The sequence below is a fragment of the Macaca mulatta genome, chromosome 20 (genome assembly GCF_049350105.2).
Source record: "Macaca mulatta isolate MMU2019108-1 chromosome 20, T2T-MMU8v2.0, whole genome shotgun sequence".
Lineage (NCBI taxonomy): Eukaryota > Metazoa > Chordata > Mammalia > Primates > Cercopithecidae > Macaca > Macaca mulatta.
The window spans coordinates 22,812,006-22,832,200 of record NC_133425.1 but is presented as its reverse complement, the minus strand read 5'-3'; the positions used below and the strand labels follow the sequence as shown (position 1 = coordinate 22,832,200).

The 20,195-nt window shown below is 45.7% G+C and overlaps 2 long non-coding RNA genes across 2 annotated transcripts in view; one reads left to right on the top strand and one right to left on the bottom strand.

Annotated features, from left to right (window-relative positions):
* Positions 1–20,195, top strand: part of LOC144338118 (uncharacterized) — a 101,204-nt gene that overhangs the window by 21,284 nt on the left and 59,725 nt on the right. The gene's annotated exons all lie outside the window — the stretch shown is intronic.
* Positions 5,371–18,771, bottom strand: LOC144338119 (uncharacterized). Its single transcript, XR_013411948.1, has 3 exons — positions 18,651–18,771; positions 5,581–5,650; positions 5,371–5,493 (listed from the first exon to the last, which is right to left on the bottom strand). It is a non-coding gene; the product is annotated as an uncharacterized LOC144338119 (long non-coding RNA).

Below are 20,195 nucleotides of genomic sequence, written 5' to 3'. Positions count from 1 at the left end.
CCTCTCCCTGTGTCCCATACCCAGCCTGGGCCTCTTGTTTCTGCCCCAAGGGGAACTGAGTGTGGGGCCTCTACTCCCGGTATGTCCAGGTCACCTCATCCTGACCTTTCCCTCAGTCTGGCCAGTCGGCCACAAGAATCGGCCACTACCAAGCCTGGCAGTTTTTTCACATTGTTCCCAGAAATCCAACCACAAAGCCTCAGATCGCACAGGGCGCAGCCAGCCTGACGCTCAGAACTCACCTGGCAGCTCAGAGCACATACTTTTCCATTTTTCTCTTCCCACTCACTCAGACTAAAAATTTAATCAGCTCCTAGGGCCTTGACCTGGGGAAGAGGAGGATCTGGGAACAAACTGTGATTTTGCCACAGAGGTTTTCAGTTGCATCCGGAAACCCTGAGAAAGTTCAGGTTGAGGCTTGGAGACTTTAAAAGGCTCTAACACTGTGCTACGCTAAGAACTTTCTAAACGTGCAGGGGTGAAATGAATGATAATACATATTCGGTCATTTTCAAGCTGCTGAATTCTCTGAGGTCATAAAAAAGAATGAAGTAAGGCCAGGGCTGGGTGCGGTGGCTTACGCCTGTAATCTCAGCACTTTATGAGGCTGAGGTGGGAGGATTGCTTGAGGCCAGGAGTTCGAGACCAGCTTGGGCAACAAAGTGAGACTCCCCTATCTCTACGAAAATTTAAAAATTTAGCTAGGCATGGTAGCATGTGCCTGAAGTCCCAGCTACTTGGGAGGCAGATATAGGAGGATTGCTTGAGCCCAGAAGTTAGACCAGCCTAGGCAACACAGCAAGATCCCACCTCTACAAAAAATAAATTCGCTGGGCATGGTGGCACACTCCTACAGTCCCAGCTACTCGGGAAGCTGAGGTGGGAGGATTGCTTGAGGCCAGGAGTTGGAAGCTGCAGTGAGTTATGATCACACCACTGCACTCCAGCCTGGGTAACAGAGTGAGACCCAGTCTCAAAAAAAAATGAAGGCCAAATATTAATGATCACTGATTATGTGTTCTGGGCACTAGAGATACACTGGTCAGCAAGGCAAAAACTCCTGCCCTCGTGGAGCTTGCATTCTAGTGAGAGAAGACAGACAAAACACAAGTAGGATAAAGAATGTCTAGATGGTAATAATGGCTATGCAGAAAAACAGATGCAGGCCAGAGGAGATGAGTGGAGTTTGAGGGTTTTTTTTGTTTTTTTTTGTTTTTTTGCTTATTTGTTTGTTTTGAGACAGTCTTGCCCTGTTGCCCAGGCTGGAGTGCAGCAGTGTGATCTCAGCTCACTGCCACCTCCGCCTCCCGGGTTCAAGTGATTCTCCTGCCTCAGCCTCCCGAGTAGCTGGTATTCCAGGCACGCGCCACCACACCTGGGTAATTTTTGTGCTTTTAGTAGAGATGAGGTTTCACCATGTTGGTCAGGCTGGTTTCGAGCTCCTGACCTAAAGTGATCCACCCTCCTCGGCCTCCCAAAGTGATGAGGTAACAGGCATGAGCCACCGTGCCTGGCTGAGGTTGAGCTTTAAATGGGATGATCAGAGAAGGGGACTCACGAACAGGAACCTAAAGGAGGTATGGAGGTTGGCTCTGCAGGTATCTGGGAGAAGAATATACCAGGCAGAGGGAATAGCAAGGGCAAAGGCCCTGCAGTGGGGTATGTGCTGGGTGTGTTTGAGGAGTAGCAAGGAGACCGGTGTGTCCAGATAGGAAGTGAACAAAGAGAAGAGACTAAGGGGGGGTTCAGAGAGGTAATGGGGGGATGGGAGCAAACCTTGTGGGAGAGTCTTGTAGGCCAGTGTAGGGACTTTGGTCTCCTTGTTTGTTTTTTGAGACAGGGTCTCACTCTGTTGCCCAGGCTGGAGTGCAGTGGTACAATCTCAGCTCACTGCAACCTTCGCCTCCCTGGTTCAAGTGATTCTCGTGATTCAAGTGATTTTTAGTAGAGACTAAAAATACAAAAATACTCTGTCTTTTAGTAGAGATGGGGTTTTGTTATGTTGGCTAGGCTGGTCTTGAACTCCTGGCCTCAAATGACCCACCAGCCTTGGCCTCCCAAAGTGCTGGGATTACAGTCATGAGCCACCATACCTGGCCAGGACTTTAGTCTTGAATCAGACTGAGGTAGGATCCTTGAGAAGGTTTGGGGTGATGTAATCTGACTAGAAAATTTTTTATGTATTTTTTTATTGTGGCAAAATATACATATATGCATGACATAAAATTTGCCATTTAACCATTTTTCTTTTTTTTAAGACAGGGTTTCACTCTGTTGCCCAGGCTAGAGTACAGTGGCAAGATCACGACTCACTGCAGCCTTCACCTCCTGGGCTCAAGAGATCCTCCTGCCTCAGCCTCCTAAGTAGTTGGGGACTACAGGTGCATGCCACCATGCCAGGCTAATTTTTTTTTAATTTTTAATTTTTTTTGTAGAGAAGGGGTCTCCCTATGTTGCCCAGGCTGATTTCAAACTCCTGCACTCAAGTGATCCTCATGTCTCAGCCTCCCAAAGTGCTGGGATCACAGGCATGAACCACCACGCCCAGCACATTTAACCATTCTTAAGTGTACATCTCAGTGGCATTAAATGCATTTACATGGTTGTGTAACCATCACCACTATCCATCTCCAGAACTTTTTCCTCTTTCTTTTTTTTTTTTTTTTTGAGACGGAGTCTCGCTCTGTCACCCAGGCTGGAGTGCAGTGGCCGGATCTCAGCTCACTGCAAGCTCCGCCTCCCGGGTTCATGCCATTCTCCTGCCTCAGCCTCCCGAGTAGCTGGGACTACAGGCGCCCGCCACCTCGCCCAGCTAAGTTTTGTTTTTGTATTTTTAGTAGAGACGGGGTTTCACTGTGTTAGCCAGGATGGTCTCGATCAACTGACCTCGTGATCCGCCCGTCTCGGCCTCCCAAAGTGCTGGGATTACAGGCTTGAGCCACTGCTGAAACTTTATACCCATTCAACAATAACTCCCCAGCTCCTGGCAGTCATTCTACTTCCCGTCTCTATGGTTTTGACTACCTTAGGGACCTCGTATAAGTGGAATCAAACTCGTTTTTGTTATTTTGTATATGGTTGATTTCACTTTGCATAATTTCTTCAGGGTCCATCATGTTGTGGCATGTGTCAGAATTTTCTTCTTTTTTTTGAGACGGAGACTCACTCTGTCGCCCGGGTTGGAGTGCAGTGGCCGAATCTCAGCTCACTGCAAGCTCCGCCTACCGGGTTTACGCTGCCTCAGCCTCCCGAGTAGCTGGGACTACAGGCGCCCACCTAGTTTTTTGTATTTTTTTAGTAGAGACGGGGTTTCACTGTGTTAGCCAGGATGGTCTCCATCTCCTGACCTCGTGATCCGCCCGTCTCGGCCTCCCAAAGTGCTGGGATTACAGGCTTGAGCCACCGCGCCCGGCCAGAATTTTCTTCTTTTTAAAAGGCTAAATAATATTCCATTGTGTGTAGAGACCACACGGTTTGTTCATTTATCTGTTGATGGACATTTAGGTTGTTTCCACTTTTTGGCGATTGTGAATAACGCTGCTATGAGTATGGGTGTTCACTGTTTGAGTCACTGGTTTCGATGCTTTTGGGTAGATCTGACTGAAAGATTATAAGTCTCACTTTTTTTTTTTTTTTTTTGAGAATGAGTCTCCCTCTGTTGCCCAGACTGGAGTGCAGTGGTGTAATCTCGGCTCGCTACAACCTTCATCTCCTGGGTTCAAGCGATTCTCATGCTTCAGCCTCCTGAGTAGCTGGGATTACAGGCACCTGCCACCACGCCTTACTAATTTTTGTATTTTTAGTAGAGACGGGGTTTCACCATGTTAGCTGGGCTGGTCTCGAACTCCTGACCTCAAGGGATCCGCCCACCTCAGGCTCCCAAAGTGCTAGGATTACAGGCATGAGCCACTGCACCCAGACATTATAAGTCTCACTCTATTAGTATAGCCGGCCGGGCACAGTGGCTCATGCCCATAATCTTAGCACTTTGGGAGGCCAAGGTGGGCGGATCACTTGAGCCCAGGAGTTCGAGACCAGCCTTGGCAACATGGCGAAAACGCATCTCAACAAAAAATTTAAAAATTAGCCAGGCGTGGTAGAGTGTGCCTGTAGTCCCAGCTACTCAGGAGGCTGAAAGATGGAAGGATTTCCTGAGCCGGGGAGAGTCACTGCAGTGAACTATGATTGCACCTCTGCATTCCAGCCTGGGCAACAGAGTGAGACCCTGTCTCAAATAAATAAAAAATAAAAGGGATTGGCTGGGCGAAGTGGCTCACGCCTGTAATCCCAGCACTTTGAGAGGCTGAGGCAGGCAGATCACGAGGTCAGGAGATTGAGAACATCCTGACTAACACGGTGAAACCCCGTCTCTACTAAAAATACAAAAACAAAATTAGCTGGGCGTGGCAGCGGGTGTCTGTAGTCCCAGCTACTCAGGAGGCTGAGGGGGGAGAATGGTGTGAACGCAGGAGGAGGAGCTTGTAGTGAGCCAAGATCGCGCCACTGCACTCCAGCCTGGGTGACAGAACGAGACTCTGTCTCAAAAAAATAATAATAAAAAATAAAATAAAATAAAATAAAATAAAATACAAAAATAAGAGGGATTGCTGAGCATGAACTAAGATGAACTAAGGGTGCCAAGGGCAGAGCAGGGGGCAGGGTGAAAGCTGTGGAGGTGCCCAGATTCTGGATACGGTGCTCAGGAAGAGTTGGCGTAATTTGCTGAGGAATTGGATGTGGGATGTGAGAGAAAAAAACAAGTTGCAGAACAACGGCTACAATGTAACATTACAGTATTTGCACAAAACCTTGTAAAACAATAGAATACGTTTAAATGGGTATATATATTTGTTTATGTAAATGCAGGCACAAAGGTTGGGCGCGGTAGCTCACGCCTGTAATCCCAGCACTTTGGGAGGCCAGAGCGGGAGGATGGATTGAGTCCAGGAGTTCGAGACCAGCCTGGGCAACATGGTGAAACCATCTCCACTAAAAAAAAAAAAAAAAGAAAAGAAAAAAGAATTAGCTGGGTGGTGGTGGTGCGTGCCTGTGGTTTCAGCTATTTGAGAGGCTGAGGTAAGAGGATCGCCTGAACCTCGGAGGTTGTGGGTGTGGCGAGCTGTGATCTCACAACCAAACTCCAGCCTGCGAAGCAGAGTGAGACCCTGTCTCAAAAAATATAATAAAAATTAAATAAAATAAATGCAGAAACAATGTTTTAGAAGGATACAAACCAAATATTTAATGGGTATATATACCTACACACACACACACACACACGTGGATATATATGAAAATACAGAGACAAAAATTATAGTAGGATATATATCAAATTCTGCAAAGAAAGGGAGGGAACAGGGATAAATATGTGTTCAGGCTGGACGCAGTGGCTCACGCCTATAATCTCAGCACTTTGGGAGGTTGAGGCAGGTGGATTACTTGAGGTCAGGAGATCCAGATCAGGCTGGCCAACATGGTGAAACCCCGTCTCTACTAAAAATACAAGAAATTAGCTGGGGATGGTGGATACACCTGTAGTCCCAACTGCTTGGGATGCTGAAGCAGGAGAATTGCTTGAACCTGGGAGGTGGAGGTTGCAGTAAGCCGAGATTACACCATTGCACTCCAGCCTGGGTGACGCAGCAAGACACTGTCTCAAAAAAAAAAAAAAAAAAAGGGTGGTCAAGAAGAATTTGATCCTTAGATGTATGAATTTTTTTTTAAGGAGTATGCTCAGATATCACTTATGTAATTAAAAAAATTAAAAACCCTAATAAATAGTGCTTACATCTTTAAAAAGAATAGGAGGGACTTGCTTTAATTTATGACCCAGTCTTTCAATTGTGTGCTTAATGCGTCAGATTCACTTTCGAAACTATTTAATTGCTACTTAAGTGACCTGAAATCACTGGTTCATGCTGGGAAGGAAAATAAGAGACCTTCACTAGGTTTGGTCTACTAAAAGAGAACCCCTTTCTAACTAGTGTGGGTTTACAACTGAAAATGAGCCAGAAAGTTTTATTTTTTTTAAATTAAAATTAAATTTTTATTTTTTACACATAGGGGTTTAGAAATAAACAGTCTTAAAGAAGTTGACAATTATGGGGCCTTAAAAACTAGAGTTTAGGAGGGGTGCAATGGCTCATGGCTGTAATCCCGGCACTTGGAAGGCCAAGGCAAGAGGATTGCTTGAGTCCAGGAGTTTGAGAACAGCCTGAGCAACGTAGCAAGACCCGGTCTCTACAACAAACAGAAAAAGTAGCTAGGCATGGTGGTGCACACCTGTAGTCCCAGCTACTTGGGAGGCTGAGGTGGGAGAATCACTTGAGCCCAGGACGTTGAGGCTGCAATGCGCCATGATCGGCACCACTGCACTCCAGCCTGGTGACAGAGCGAAACCCTGACTCCAAAAGAAACAAAACCTAGAGTTTGATCACATAAGTGTTGCTAATAATAATTTCAACAACAATAACAGTAGCAGCAGCAAGTGCTTACACTTAGGTAGCACTTACTGTGCCAACCATTGTCTTAAACATTTTCTATCTACTAACTCTGTTAATCCTCACGATAGCCCAGTGAGACAGAGACTATTATCCTCATTTTATAGGGGAAAAAACAGAGATGTGCAGATTTCTACTGGGTGCATTTTCTAAAGGTCAAATCCATTGTCTGTTGTTTCCCCCCAGCCTGTTTCTTGCCTTTTTACTTCATTTGTGAGGTTTTGATCATATTGAAATGTTAAATATTGGGTCAAGTGCAGTGCCTCATGCCTGTAATCCCAGCACTTTGGGAGGCTGAGGCGGGTAGATCATTTGAGGTCAGGAGTTCGAGACCAGCCCGGCCAACATGGTGAAACTCTGTCTCTGCTAAAAATATAAAAAATTAACCAGGCATAGTGGCACATGCCTGTAATCCCAGCTGCTCAGGAGGCTGAGGCAGGAGAGTCGCTTGAACCCCGGAGGCAGAGGTTGCAGTGAGCCAAGATTATACCACTGCACTCCAGCCTAGGTGACAGAGTGAGACCCTGCCTCGAAAAAAAAAAAAAAAGTTAAATATTGGAGTAGTAAACAATAAAGCTGTGGGATGCCTGTAGCAGGTCCATTTGATTCTGTAGTTTCTCCCCTGGCTCTATCTTTGAGGTTGGGGAGGGATTTCTTTTTTTTTCCCCTTTGAGACAGGGTCTCAGGCTGTCACTAAAGCTAGACAGTCGTGTGATCATAGCTCAGTGCAGCCTCAAACTCCTGGGCTTCATGGATCCTCTGGCTTCAGCCTCCTGAGTGTCCAGGACTACACACCACTGTGCCCAGTTAATTTTAAAAAATATTTTGTAGAGATGGGATCCTGCTATGTTGCCTGGGCTGTTCTCAAGCTCCTGGCCTCATGCAATCCTCCTGTCTTAGCCTCCCAAAGCACTGGGATTACAGGTGTGAGCTACCACATGCAGCCTCCGCTGTTTTAGAGTCTCCACACATAGCCAGAATAATCCTTCTATGACTCAAGCCATATTAAAGAAACAGAGTGACACTCCTCAGTCATCTTAGAAGGATACTAGGTGTGGCCAGTAGGCTCTAAGGTGCTCCCGGTGATTCCGCCTGCTGGTGTGAACACTCCTGCGTGGGGAGGCTGATCTGGTGGCTTGCTTCTAATCATCGAAGATGGCAAGGGTGATGGGATGTCATTTCTGTGATTAGGCTGTGTAAGTTGCTCGCTGCTGTCTTGCTAGCACCCTGCCTTGCTGGCTTTGATGAAGAAGCAAGTTACTATGCTGGGAGGGTCATGAGGCAAGAAACTGAGAGTAGCTTCCGGGCAAAAACTAGACAGGAACGGAGGCCCCTAGTCCAACAACTCTTGAGGAACTGAATCCTGCTAGCAACACCTTTCCCCAGTAGAGCCTTTAAATGAGACCCAAGTCCTGGCAGACATTCACTCTATCACCCAGGCTAGAGTGCAGTGGCGTGATCAGAGCTCACTGGAGCCTTGACCTCCCCATCTCAAGCAATCCTCCTACCTCAGCCTCCTGAGTAGTGGACCACAGGTGGGTACCACCACAACTAGCTCATTTTTTATAATTATTTTTTGTAGAGGCATGGTTTCGCCATGTTGCTCAGGCTGGTCTCGAACTCCTGGGCTCAAAGAGTCCTCCCACCTTGGCCTCCCAAAGTGCTGAGATTTACAGGTGTGAGCCACCGTGCCTGGCCCCTGTCAGACACCTTGATCATAGCCCCATGAGACACCACGAAGCAGCGCTCACAGCTAAGGCTTGCTAGGGTTCCCACCTGGCAGAAACTGTCACGTAATAAATGAGTAATGTTTTAAGCCACTAAGTGTGGTAATTTGCTATGTGGCAATAGTCAGCTAATACACTAGGGAACTGACTTATTATTTTGAAAATTTGTAATGAAAATGAGAGTGTCAAGCATGTATTCTGGCTGTCCTATACAAATGGAATCTGAGGATAGTCATATAACTGATATTGGAGCAGTTTTCTTTTATAGATATATCTTAGCTAATAAAAGAAAAATTATCAATACTTTGCAACTTTTTTGTTTTTTGAGACAGGGTCTGGACAGGGTCTCACTTTGTCACACAGGCTGGAGTGCAGTGGCGCAATGTCAGCTCACTGCAGCCTCAACCAGGGCTCAAGCGATGCTCCTGCCTCAGCCCACCAAGCAGCTGGGACTACAGGCACACACCACCATGCCCAGCTAATTTTTTTTTTTTTTTTTTGGTAGCCATGGAGTTTCGCCATGTTGCCCAGGATAGTCCTGAACTCCTGGGCTCGAGCAATCAGCATACCTCGGCTTCCCAAAGTGCTGGGATTACAGGTGTGAGTCACTGTTTCAACCCAGGAGTTCGGAGACCAGCCTGGGCAACATAGTGAGACCCCATCTCTTAAAAAAATAAACACTACTCAGTCCCAATACTATCATGACACAAAACAAAATGAGCCCCAGATCTTTTCTATTTTTAGACCAAGTTTCACTCTGTCATTCAGACTGGAGTGTGGTGGCATAATCACGGCTCACTGCAGCCTCAACCTCCCCGGGCTCAGGTGATCCCCCCTCTGCATCCTCCAGGAGGTGGATCTGTAGGTCACCCCCTGGGAATACAGGTGCATACCATCATGACTGGCTAATTTTTGTAGTATTATTATTTATTTTTTGTAGTGACAAGGATTTGCTGTATTGCCCAGGCCGGTCTTGAACTCCCAGGCTCAAATGATCCCCCCGCCTCAGCCTTCCAAAGTGCTGGGATTACAGAATCTTTATTAACATGTAATTCCCCATATTTTCATTTCCCCAGTTGCCCTCAAAATGTCTTTTACCATTGGTTTAAACTGAGACCCAGTCAATGTTCACAAGTCGCATTTTATCATATCTCTCTCTCTTTTTTAAAATTAATTTTTGGTTGGGCACAGTGGCTCACGCCTGTAATCCCAGCACTTTGGGAGGCTGAGGCAGGCAGATCACCTGAGGTCAGGAGTTCGAGACCAGCCTGGCTAACATGGCGAAACCCTATCACTACTAAAAATACAAAAATTAGCCGGGCATGGTGGTGGGCGCCTGTAATCCCAGCTACTCGGGAGGCTGAGGCAGGGGAACCACTTGAACCCTGGAGGCGGAGGTTGCAGTGAGTGGAGATCACCCCATTGTACTCCAGCCTGGGCGACAAGAGCAAAGCTCTGTCTCAAAACAACAACAACAACAACAACAGAAATTAAATAAACTTTACTTTTAATAGAAACAGGCTCTTTCTATGTTGCCAGGGCTGGTCTTGAACTCCTGGGTTCAAGCAATCAGCCTGCCTCAGCCTCCCAAAGTGCTGGGATTACATGTGTGAGCCACTTATAATCAGGCTCCTGGCCTGATTTCATCTCTTAAGTCTTTTTAAATCTAGACTCCCGTTCTCCCTCCTTTTTCCAGGTCATTGGGTTGTTGAAGCAACTAGGACCATTGTCTTGCTGGTAGAATGGTCTACCTTCTAGACTTTGATGTCTTGTGGTGTATTTAATTTGACCTTCTATCTCCTGTATTTCCTATAAACCAGAAGCTAAATCTATGGTTTGATGAGATTTTGGCTACACATTATTGGCAAGAATTCTTCCTGGGTGGTGTTATAAGTATGCTCTTGCATCACACCAGAAAGCTCAAAATGAAAGGCTGTCTCATTAGTGAAGCTAAGATTGATTCATGGGTTCAGGTGGTGACAACCTGATCCTTCCATTGTGAAGTCGTTTCTTCTCAGAACCAGTAAGTTCTCTATGGCCTGATGACTTGGCTGCTTCTGAATCGCAGGAACCCAGGAGGCGGAGGTTAAAAATCCAGCCTCCCTTGAACCTTTCACCTTGCAGTTTCAGCATCTATTGATGATAATTGTCTGAGTCAGTTATTTTGTTCGGAGTTGCAAAGTTCTAATGCTCATTCTTTTGATGTTTGTGAGGTGGCATTCTTCCTTAAAGAAGAGCTTCTTTCCCTCACTGACTAGGGCAGAATAAATTTTTTCCTTGTTATCGCTACTATTTTTAGAGTAAGGACTTGATGCAACAGCTGCCTCCGATGATGACGAATAGTTCTTTCTTTTTTGTTTTATCTTTCTCTTTTTAAAATATCATTATGAATTCATTGATCTTTCAAAATAGATTTAATGTGTTTCATTCAATAGTATATTATTATTATTATTACTATTATTATTATTATTTTAAGACAGTGTCTCACTCTGTTGCCCAGGTTGGAGTGCAGTGACTTGATCTCGGTTCACTGCAACCTCTGCCTCCTCGGTTCAAGCGATTCTCATTCCTCACCCTCCTGAGTAGCTGGGATTATTGGCTTGCACCAGCTTGAACCCAGGAGAAGGAGATTGCAGTGAGCAGAGATGGTGTCACTGCACTCCAGCCTGGGCAACAGAGCAAGACTCCATCTCAAATAAATAAATAAATAAAAATAAATAAATTAAGAAAATAAAATAAAATGGCAGAGAATGGGTCTAAGATCAAACAGGTCAACAACCCACATGTTGGCCTTGTTAGAACTCCAGCACCTCACATAGTGTGCGGCACAACGAAGGCACTCCATAAATAGAAAGAAAGCTAGGAGGCAGAGGGAAGGGCAAACACTAAAGTCTGTGTTCTTAACCCAGAGGGAGCAACCTCAGATGCCTACAGCAGTCGGACAGATCATACAAAGGCATGGAGTGAACCTGTTCTAGGGAGAGGCATGCACCATGCCCAGCTAATTTGTGTGTTTTTAGTAAAGAAGGAGTTTTGCCATGTTGCCCAGCCTGGTTTCGAACTCCTGATCTCAAATGATCCACCTGCCTTGGCCTCCCAAAGTGTTGGGATTACAGGAGTGAGCCACTGTGCCCAGACTATTATTATTATTTTTTACTTTTGCTAGTTAAAAATTTTCTATACAGACAGAGTCTTGCTATGTTGGCCAGGCTATTCTTCAACTCCTGGGCTCAAGTGATTCTCCTGCTTTGGCCTGCCCAAGTGCTAGGATTACACGTATAAGCCACCATGCCTGGCCCATTTATTATTTTTTAAAATAAATGTTTTAAGGCTGGGTGCACTTGTTCATGTCTGTAATCTCAGCACTTTGGGAGCCCGAGGCAGAAGGATCACTTGAGGCCATGAGTTTGAGACCAGCCTGGACAACACAGGGAGACCCTATCTCTACAAAAAATAAAAAATTAGCTGTGTGTGGTGGTGCATACCTGTAGTCCCAGCTACTGGGGAGTCTGAGACAAGAGGATAGCTTGAGCCCAGGAGACTGAGGATGCAGTGAGCAATGATCATACCACAGCACTCTAGCCTGGGTGACAGAGTGAGCGTCTTAATTTCTTAACATCTTACATAACCACATGGTACCTTTAACAAAAGTGAAAAACCCATGTTCATACATTACTATTAACCAAACTCTAGACTTTATTTAAATGTTACCAGTTTCTCCACTAATGTGGTTTTTCCGTTCCAGGATTATTCATTCTCTTTTTGATACTAAAAAATGGTCCAATTTGAGCAAGTGGGAGCCCTGCCAGGCTACCTCTGTGTCCTTCTGATGGGACCGTGACCTCGCATAGTCTTTGATAAGCTTCTCTGCTTTCCAGCCCAACAAGATGCCCCAGGCTCATTTGGATTTGATTTGCTTGCCAACATTGAAAAAGTAGCAGATTGAACTTGAAAATCAGGATTTTCTATTTCTCCTGAGAAGTCAGCAGCTCTGGCAACGCTGAACTTGCATTCCTTGGCAGAGATTGGCTGAAGGTTACTTAGTAGGGCTGTCCCATTTAGACATGGGGTGTGCTCTCCAGTTTGACATGGTCCTCACCTCTCCCTAGAACAGGTTCACTCCATGCCTTTGTATGATCTGTCTGGCTGCTGTAGGCATCTGAGGTTGCTCCCTCTGGGTTAAGAACACAGACTTTAGTGTTTGCCCTTCCCTCTGCCTCCTAGCTTTCTTTCTATTTATGGAGTGCCTTCGTTGTGCCGCACACTATGTGAGGTGCTGGAGTTCTAACAAGACCAACATGTGGGTTGTTGACCTGTTTGATCTTAGACCCATTCTCTGCCATTTTATTTTATTTTATTTTATTAATTTATTTTAATTAATTTTTTTTTGAGACGGAGTCTTGCTCTGTTGCCCAAGCTGGAGTGCAGTGGCACCGTCTCTGCTCATCGCAATCTCCTCCTGGGTTCAAGCAATTCTCCTACCTCAGCCTCCCGAGTAGCTGGGATTACAGGAACGTGCCACCATACCTGGCTAATTTTTGTATTTTTAGTAGGCACAGGGTTTCGCCATGTTGGCCAGGCTAGTCTTGAACTCCTGACCTCAGGTGATCCGCCCACCTCAGCCATCCCAAGTGCTGGGACTACAGGTGTGAGTCGCCGCAGCTGGCCATCCCTAACATTTTTAATGCAAAGTACATTTCCCAAGCTCTACTGTGAACTGGTCAATTGGCTTCTAGCTAAATTGGGCCAAAAAGAGGCACTGGCGGGAGATTGGATGGTGGGACAAGGGGAGGAGCCAGGGCGGTCCTTCGTTCCCCAAGTTCAGAGAACATTTCCCAACAGAGGCTGCACCTCCTCCATGATTTAGCTTCTCACTGGGCAGCTCCTGCTGTGGTTCTAACTCCTTCTAGGTGGACCAAGCTCTGGGCATGACCCAACTCTGGGCATTGGTAACACCACATCCTCCCTGTGTCCCTCCAGCCGTAACTGTGAGAGTAGCTTCCTGATGTTGCTGAGTCCAGGATTGCTTCACCATCTCCGGCTTGGCTTCTCAGCTGTTGAATCATTTGTGTAATTAATTTCTTGAATCAAATTCCCTCTATTTGAATTGCTTAGAATGGTTTTGTTTTTCAGGGACGACACAGACAATCCCTGATTTACAATGGTTCAATTTAGGATTTTCTGACTTTACCATGGTGCAAATGCGATATATATTCAGTAGAAATTGTACGTGGAGTACCCATACGACCATTCTGTTTTTCACTTTCAGTGTAGTATTCAATACATTACACAAGATATTCAACACCTTCTTATAAATTAGGCTTGGTGTTAGGTGATTTTTCCCAACCGTAGGCTAAAGTAAGTGTCCTTTTTTTGTTTTGTTTTGTTTTTGAGATGGAGTCTTGCTGTGTTGCCCAGGCTGGAGTACAGTGGCATAATCTTGGGTCACTGCAACGTCTGCCTCCCAAGTTCAAGAGATCCTCAGGTAGCAGGGACTACAGGCCTCTCAAGTAGCAGGGACTACAGGCATACGCCACCGCAACCGGCTAATTTTTGTATTTTTAGTAGAGATGGGGTTTCACCATGTTGGCCAGGCTGGTCTTGAACTCCTGACCTCAAGTGATTCACCTGCCTCAGCCTCCCAAAGTGCTGGGATTACAGGCGTGAGCCACTGTGCCCAGCCTAAAGTAAGTGTTCTGAACTTAAGGTGGGCTAGGCTAAGCTATGATGTTTGGTAGGTCAGGTATATCAAATGCATTTCAACTTGATGCAGGATAGGCAAGTCCCCAAGTTGGGGCTTAGCCTAGGAGGGTTCTTGGCTTTGCCCAGGAGAGGATTCAAGGTCAAGCTGGTAGTGTTAAATAGCAATTTTATTGAAGCCACAGTGCACAGTAGCAGCAGAGGGACTGCCCCTTGCACAGCAGGGCTACCCCATAGGCAGTGTGCCCAAAATAGCAGCTCAGAGGCAGGGCTGCACCCATATTTACACCCACTTTTAATTATGTACAAATCAAGAGGCAGTTTATGCAGACGTTTCTAGGAAAAGGGGTGGTAACTTCTGGGTTGTCAGGTTGTTGCCATGGAAGGGGGCAGGCGTTGCCATGGCAATGGTAAACTGACATGGTACACTAGTGAGTGTGTTTTATGGAAAGTTGCTTCTGCTCTGGCCCTGTTTTAGCTAGTTCTCAATTTGGTCCAGTGTCCAAGCCCCACCTTGAGTGGAGTCGTGCCTCCTACCTCAATTAAGATATTTTCAACTCATGATGGGTTTATCGGATGTAACCCCATCGTAAACCAAGGAGGAGTATCCATAGATTCCTTTCTTTATCTATACTTATTTGCTTTGTGAATCTTGGCAAGTTACTTAATCTCTCTTAGCCTCAGTCTTTGTATCAGGAAAATGGGATAATAATAGTGCCTATCTCATATTATTGTTGTAAAGGTTAAATTCCAAGATGCATAGGAGATGCTTAGCTCAGTTCTTGGCACCTAATAAATGTTTGAAAACCCTATCTGTTGTTCCCCCTCATTTTGGGGGGTACTAATTCCATCATTGTTTTTATTTACTGAAATTAAATTTTCTATTTTTATGGATTTATGGGTACAAGTGCAGTCGTGGTACATGGATATAGTGTGTAGTGGTGAAATCTGGGTTTTTAATGTACCCATCACCCAAATAGCGTATATTGTACCTAATAGGCAGTGTTCCATCCTTCACCCCTTTCCCACCCTCCCACTTTTTGGAGTCTCCATGCCAGGCTAATTTTTGTATTTTTTCGGTAGAGATGGGATTTCCCCATGTTGCCCAGTCTGGTCTCGAACTCCTGGGCTCAAGCAATTCACCCACCTCGGCCTCCCAAAGTGCTGGGATTACAGGCATGACCCACTGCACCCGTCCAGTAAGTATTACTATTATGATCCCCAGTTTTCCACGTATAAACAAGCACAGAGAGGTTAAGTGATTTGCCCAAGGTCATACAGCATTTAAATGAGTAATCAGGAGGTAAACTCAAATATGTCTGATTTTCATACAGTCCATACAGCAATTAAATGAAGAATCAGGAGGCAAACTTAAACATGTCTGATTTTCAAGTCTTGTGTTTTGGAGGAATAAAACCAGGACATGTCAAAAACTTCCTCCTCTGTATGTCCATGTGTACCTATTGTCTAGCTACCACTTACGAGTGAGAATATGTAAAAACCCTTATCTATTCTTATTCTAGGTTACAGAGTGCCAACTGTACCTGACCCCACCAGGGACAGCCAGGGACTTCTTTCTCTGTGCCTCCATGGACACACAGCTAATGTTTACTGAACAGCTGTTATGTACCAGAGTCTTAACTTATTCAATCGTTTTTTTGTTTGTTTGTTTGTTTTGAGACAGAGTGTTGCTCTGTCACCCAGGCTGGAGTGCAATGGCATGATCTCGGCCCACTGCAACCTCCCACTCCCGAGTTCAAGTGATTCTCCTGCCTCAACCTCCCGAATAGCTGGGATTACACATGCCAGCCACCACACCCAGCTAATTTTCCTATTTTTAGTAGAGATGGGGTTTCACCATGTTAGCCAGGCTGGTCTCGAACTCTTGACCTCAGATGATCCACCCACTTCGGCCTCCCAAAGTGTTGGGATTACAGGCATGGGCCACCGCCTTATTTAATCTTAAGAAAAATATTTATAGAGTAGCTATTACTATTCTTCCCATTTTCCAGATGAGAAAATCAAAGCACTGGGTCTCATGGCTTGTACAGAAGAGGAGGCACAATTTGCACCTGCGCAGTCCACCTCCAGCGTCCATGCGTTTTAACCTGTACTCCAAATTTTTCTGGCATGTTGGACATCATTGTTACAGGATGTAAGGAAGTGTCTGTCTCCTCCAGTAGCCCACAGCCTGAGCTGGCTCATTAATTACTAAGCACAATGCAATGTGATACTTGCAGATCTTTTGTGTGCTTGTTCATTTATTCAGTCATTCATCCATTTATTCATTCAGGAAGCTCTGAACACCAATTATGTGCCAATCCTTTGCTAAGGGCTGGTGAGGAGGCACATGGTCACTTGGGGGACCCAGACCACACCTTCTCTAGCCACTGACTGCATAGTGGTGAAAGAGGAAGCTTCTGACATTTCCTGGTTTTATTATTCCAAAGCACAAGACTAAAAAGTCAGACATATTTGAGTCCGCCTCCTGCTTCTTCATTTACTTGCTGTGTGCCCTTGGGAAAATCGCTTAACCTCTCTGTGCTTGTTTAATATGTGGAAAACTGGAGCTCATAATAATAATACCTACTGGCCAGGCGTGGTGGCTCACGCCTATAATCCCAGCACTTTGGGAGGCTGAGGCGGGTAGATTGCCTGGGCAACATGGGGAAATCCCCTCTCTACCAAAAATACAAAAATTAGTCGGTGTGGCGACTCATGCCTGTGGTCCCAGCTACTTGAGAGGCTGAGATGGGAGGATCACTGGAGCCTGGGAAGTTGAGGCTGCAGTGAACTGTGATCGTACCACTGCACTCCAGCCTGGATGACAGAGTGAGACTCTGTCTCAAAAAAAAAAAAAAATTAAAATTAAAAAAATAAAAATAAAAATGATACCTCCTTCTCAAGCTTCATGTAAGAGCAAAACAAGATGATGAACGCAAAGCCCTTGGTGGAGTGCTAGGCACACAGGAAGGACTGAATCCATTGTTACTACTATTTGTTGGTGATGGTTGTTAACTTGCACGACCACCAACAGTGGAAGATTGTTGTTCTAAAAACTGCATCCCTTAGTTTGGCAAAATTTTGGTGGTGCTAGCAAACCAGGTGCATTCCTTCTGGCTTTTCAACCGACAAGTCTCAGCAGGATGAAAACAGTGCTAGTAGGCATGACAGATGCATCTTTATTGAATACACAAAGTCAGCTGTTGTTCTCCAGGGGCTCTGCAGAAACACTGGAGAGAGCTCGGAGCTCTGCAGGCTTCCTCCGCCCTCCCAGCAAGCCTGGCCCTGCCTGGCTCCAGATCAGTCATGCCTGGCTGGGTTTAAAGAGCTGCAACCCATCTGAATGTAGAAGGTACGAGTTTCAGTCCACAATCTTGGTCGTGCAACACATAAAACTGTTTACTTTTCTGTTATAAAGTAATTTCTATTTCTGTCTTGTTCATAAAAAAAGCAGAAACTTAAGTATCAGCCAATTCTAAGCCTAAAGATATGCTGAGGACTCCCAAATGTCTTCAGCATTTTCCCTGAAACCCAAGCACATCTATCTGTGTCCTTGACGATCTCACTTGGATGTTCATTAGACATCTCCAAATTAAGAATCATCCAGCACTGAACACAGGAACCTTCTCCCTCACCCTCCTCCTTCTGTAGGTTTTCTCCATCTCAGTAAATGGCAACCCCATTCTTTAAGTTTTCAGACCAAGGCTGGGCGTGGCGGCTCACGCCTGTAATCCCAGTGCTTTGGGAGGCTGAGGTGGGCAGATCACTTGAGCCCAGGAGTTCAGGACCAGCCTGGCCAACATGGTGAAACCCCATCTCTACTAAAAATACAAAAATTAGCCAGGCATGGTGGTGTGTGCCTGTAATTCCAGCTACTTGGGAGGTTGAGGCAGGAGAATTGCTTGAACCTGGGAGGCAGAGGTTGCAGTTGACAGAGTGAGACTCTGTGACACACACACACACACACACACACACACACACACACACACACACACACACACGGAGTTTTCAGACCAAAGACTTGGGAGGCTTTTTTTCAAACCACTCCCCTCCTTTTTTTTTTTTTTTTTAATTAAGGTGAGATTCACGGAACATAAAATTAGCCATTTTATTTTATTTTTTATTTTTTTAGAGGCGAGTCCTCACTCTGTCATCCAGGCTGGAGTGCAGTGGTACGACCCTAGCTCACTGCAGCCCCCAACTCCTGTGCTCAAGTGATCCTTCCACTTCAGCCTCCCAAGTAGCTGGGACTACAGGTGCATGCAATCGAGCTGGGCTAATTTTTTATTTTTTTTTTGTAGAGATGGGGCGGGTCTCACTATGTTGCCTAGGCTGGTGTTGAGCTCCTGGCCTCAAGCAATAAAATTAACCATTTTAAAATGAACAATCCAGTACCACTGAGTGCACTCAAACGTTATGCAACCATCACCTCTAATTCCAAAACATTTGTATCACCCTGTAAGAAAACTCCATACTCATTAAGCAGTTACCCGCCTCCCGTCTCCCACTACCCCCTGCCAATCGCCAGTCTGCCTTCCATCTGCATGGATTTATCTATTCTGGACATTTCACATGAATTGAATCATACAATATGTGGATGGACTATCCAGCCTGGGTGACAGTGTGAGACTCCGTTTCAAAACAAAACAAAACTGCCAACCATCGCTCTCTAAATGTCCCATAGGCACCACAAACTTGACAAGCCCAAAGCGAAACTCACCCCACTCCCAAATAGCCGAGGTTGTTGTCCTTCTTGGCAACAACTTAAAGGACCTGACTTCTTCCACTTAGCCAAGTGTTTTGAGGTTCAAGCATGTTTTAGCCTGTATCAGCACTTCATTCCACTTTAGGGTGGATACTACTCTATTACAACCCACAGCCAATCAGCCAGTGAATCCAGCTGAGTCTACCTTCAAAGTATCTCTAGAATGGATTCACTTCTCACCATTTCCACTGTTGGCACTTCATTCCTCCTCCCCAACACAGCATCACCTGTCACCTGGATTTTCTTACTTCTGTCCTTCATGCTTCCCCCTCCCTCCCCACCCTTCCTGGTCCAATTTTTTTTTTTTTTTTTTTTTTTTTTGCGATGGAGTCTCACTCACTCTGTTGCCCAGACTGGAGTGCAGTGGCACGATCTCGGCACACTGCAGCCTCCACCTCCTGGGTTCAAGCGATTCTCCTCCCTCAGCCTCCTGAGTACCTGGGATTACAGGTGTGTGTCACCCTGCCGTGGTAATTTTTGTATTTTTAGTAGAGACGGAGTTTCACCATGTTAGCCAACTGGCCTCGAACTCCTGGCCTCAAGTGACCTGCCTGCCTCAGCTTCCCAAAGTGCTGGAATTACAGGCATGAGCCACCACGCCTGGCCCAATTTAAAAAAAAAAAAAAATTTTTTTAAGATAAGAGTCTCACTCTGTTTCCCAGGCTGGAGTGCAGTGGCTCCATCATGGCTCACTGCAGCCTCAAACTCCTGGACTCAAACATTACTCTTACTTCAGCCTCCCGAGCAGCTGGGACCGCAAGTGTGCACCATCATGCCTGGCTAAATTTTAAATTTTTTTGTACAGACTGGATCTCCCTATGTTGCTCAGGTTGGTTTTGAACTCCTGGGCTCAAGCAATCCTCCCGCCTCAGCCTTCCAAAGTGGTAGGATTATAGGTGTGAGCCACCATGCCTGGCCACGCCCAGCCCAATCTTTTCTCTACACAGAATCCAGAGTGACTTTGTTAAAACCTAAGTCACATAATGTCCCCTCTGCTCAAAACTCTCCAGTGCTCTCCAGCTCATCTCATTCATAAAGTTGAAGTCCCGACGGCGTCCCCCAAGGCCCGACATCCGGCCTCTGGCCATTTCTCTGTCTTCACTTCTGCCATTATCTCTTCACTCTGTTGAAGGCCAGTTGGGTTGGATTCCTTGCTGTCAGTACATTTGACCATTTCTCTCCTACCTCAAGCCCTTGGTACTCAACCTCTTTCTGGAACATTCCTCTTACAAATATAGTTCAGTGGTTCGCCTCATTTCCTTCAGGTCGTTGTCTAAATGTTCCCTCAGTGAGGCCTTCCCTGGTGATTCTTACAAAATTGCACCCCTCCCAGCCCTTTCTCTGATTTATTTTTCTCCACAACAACTGTTGTCATCATCCAACGTACTTATTGTGTGTTTAACCACTGTCCCCGCTATTGGAATGCAGGCTCAACAGAGCTAAGAATTTAGGGATGTTTAGAGCACTGCAATATTCACATTTGCCTAAACTACAGCAGGT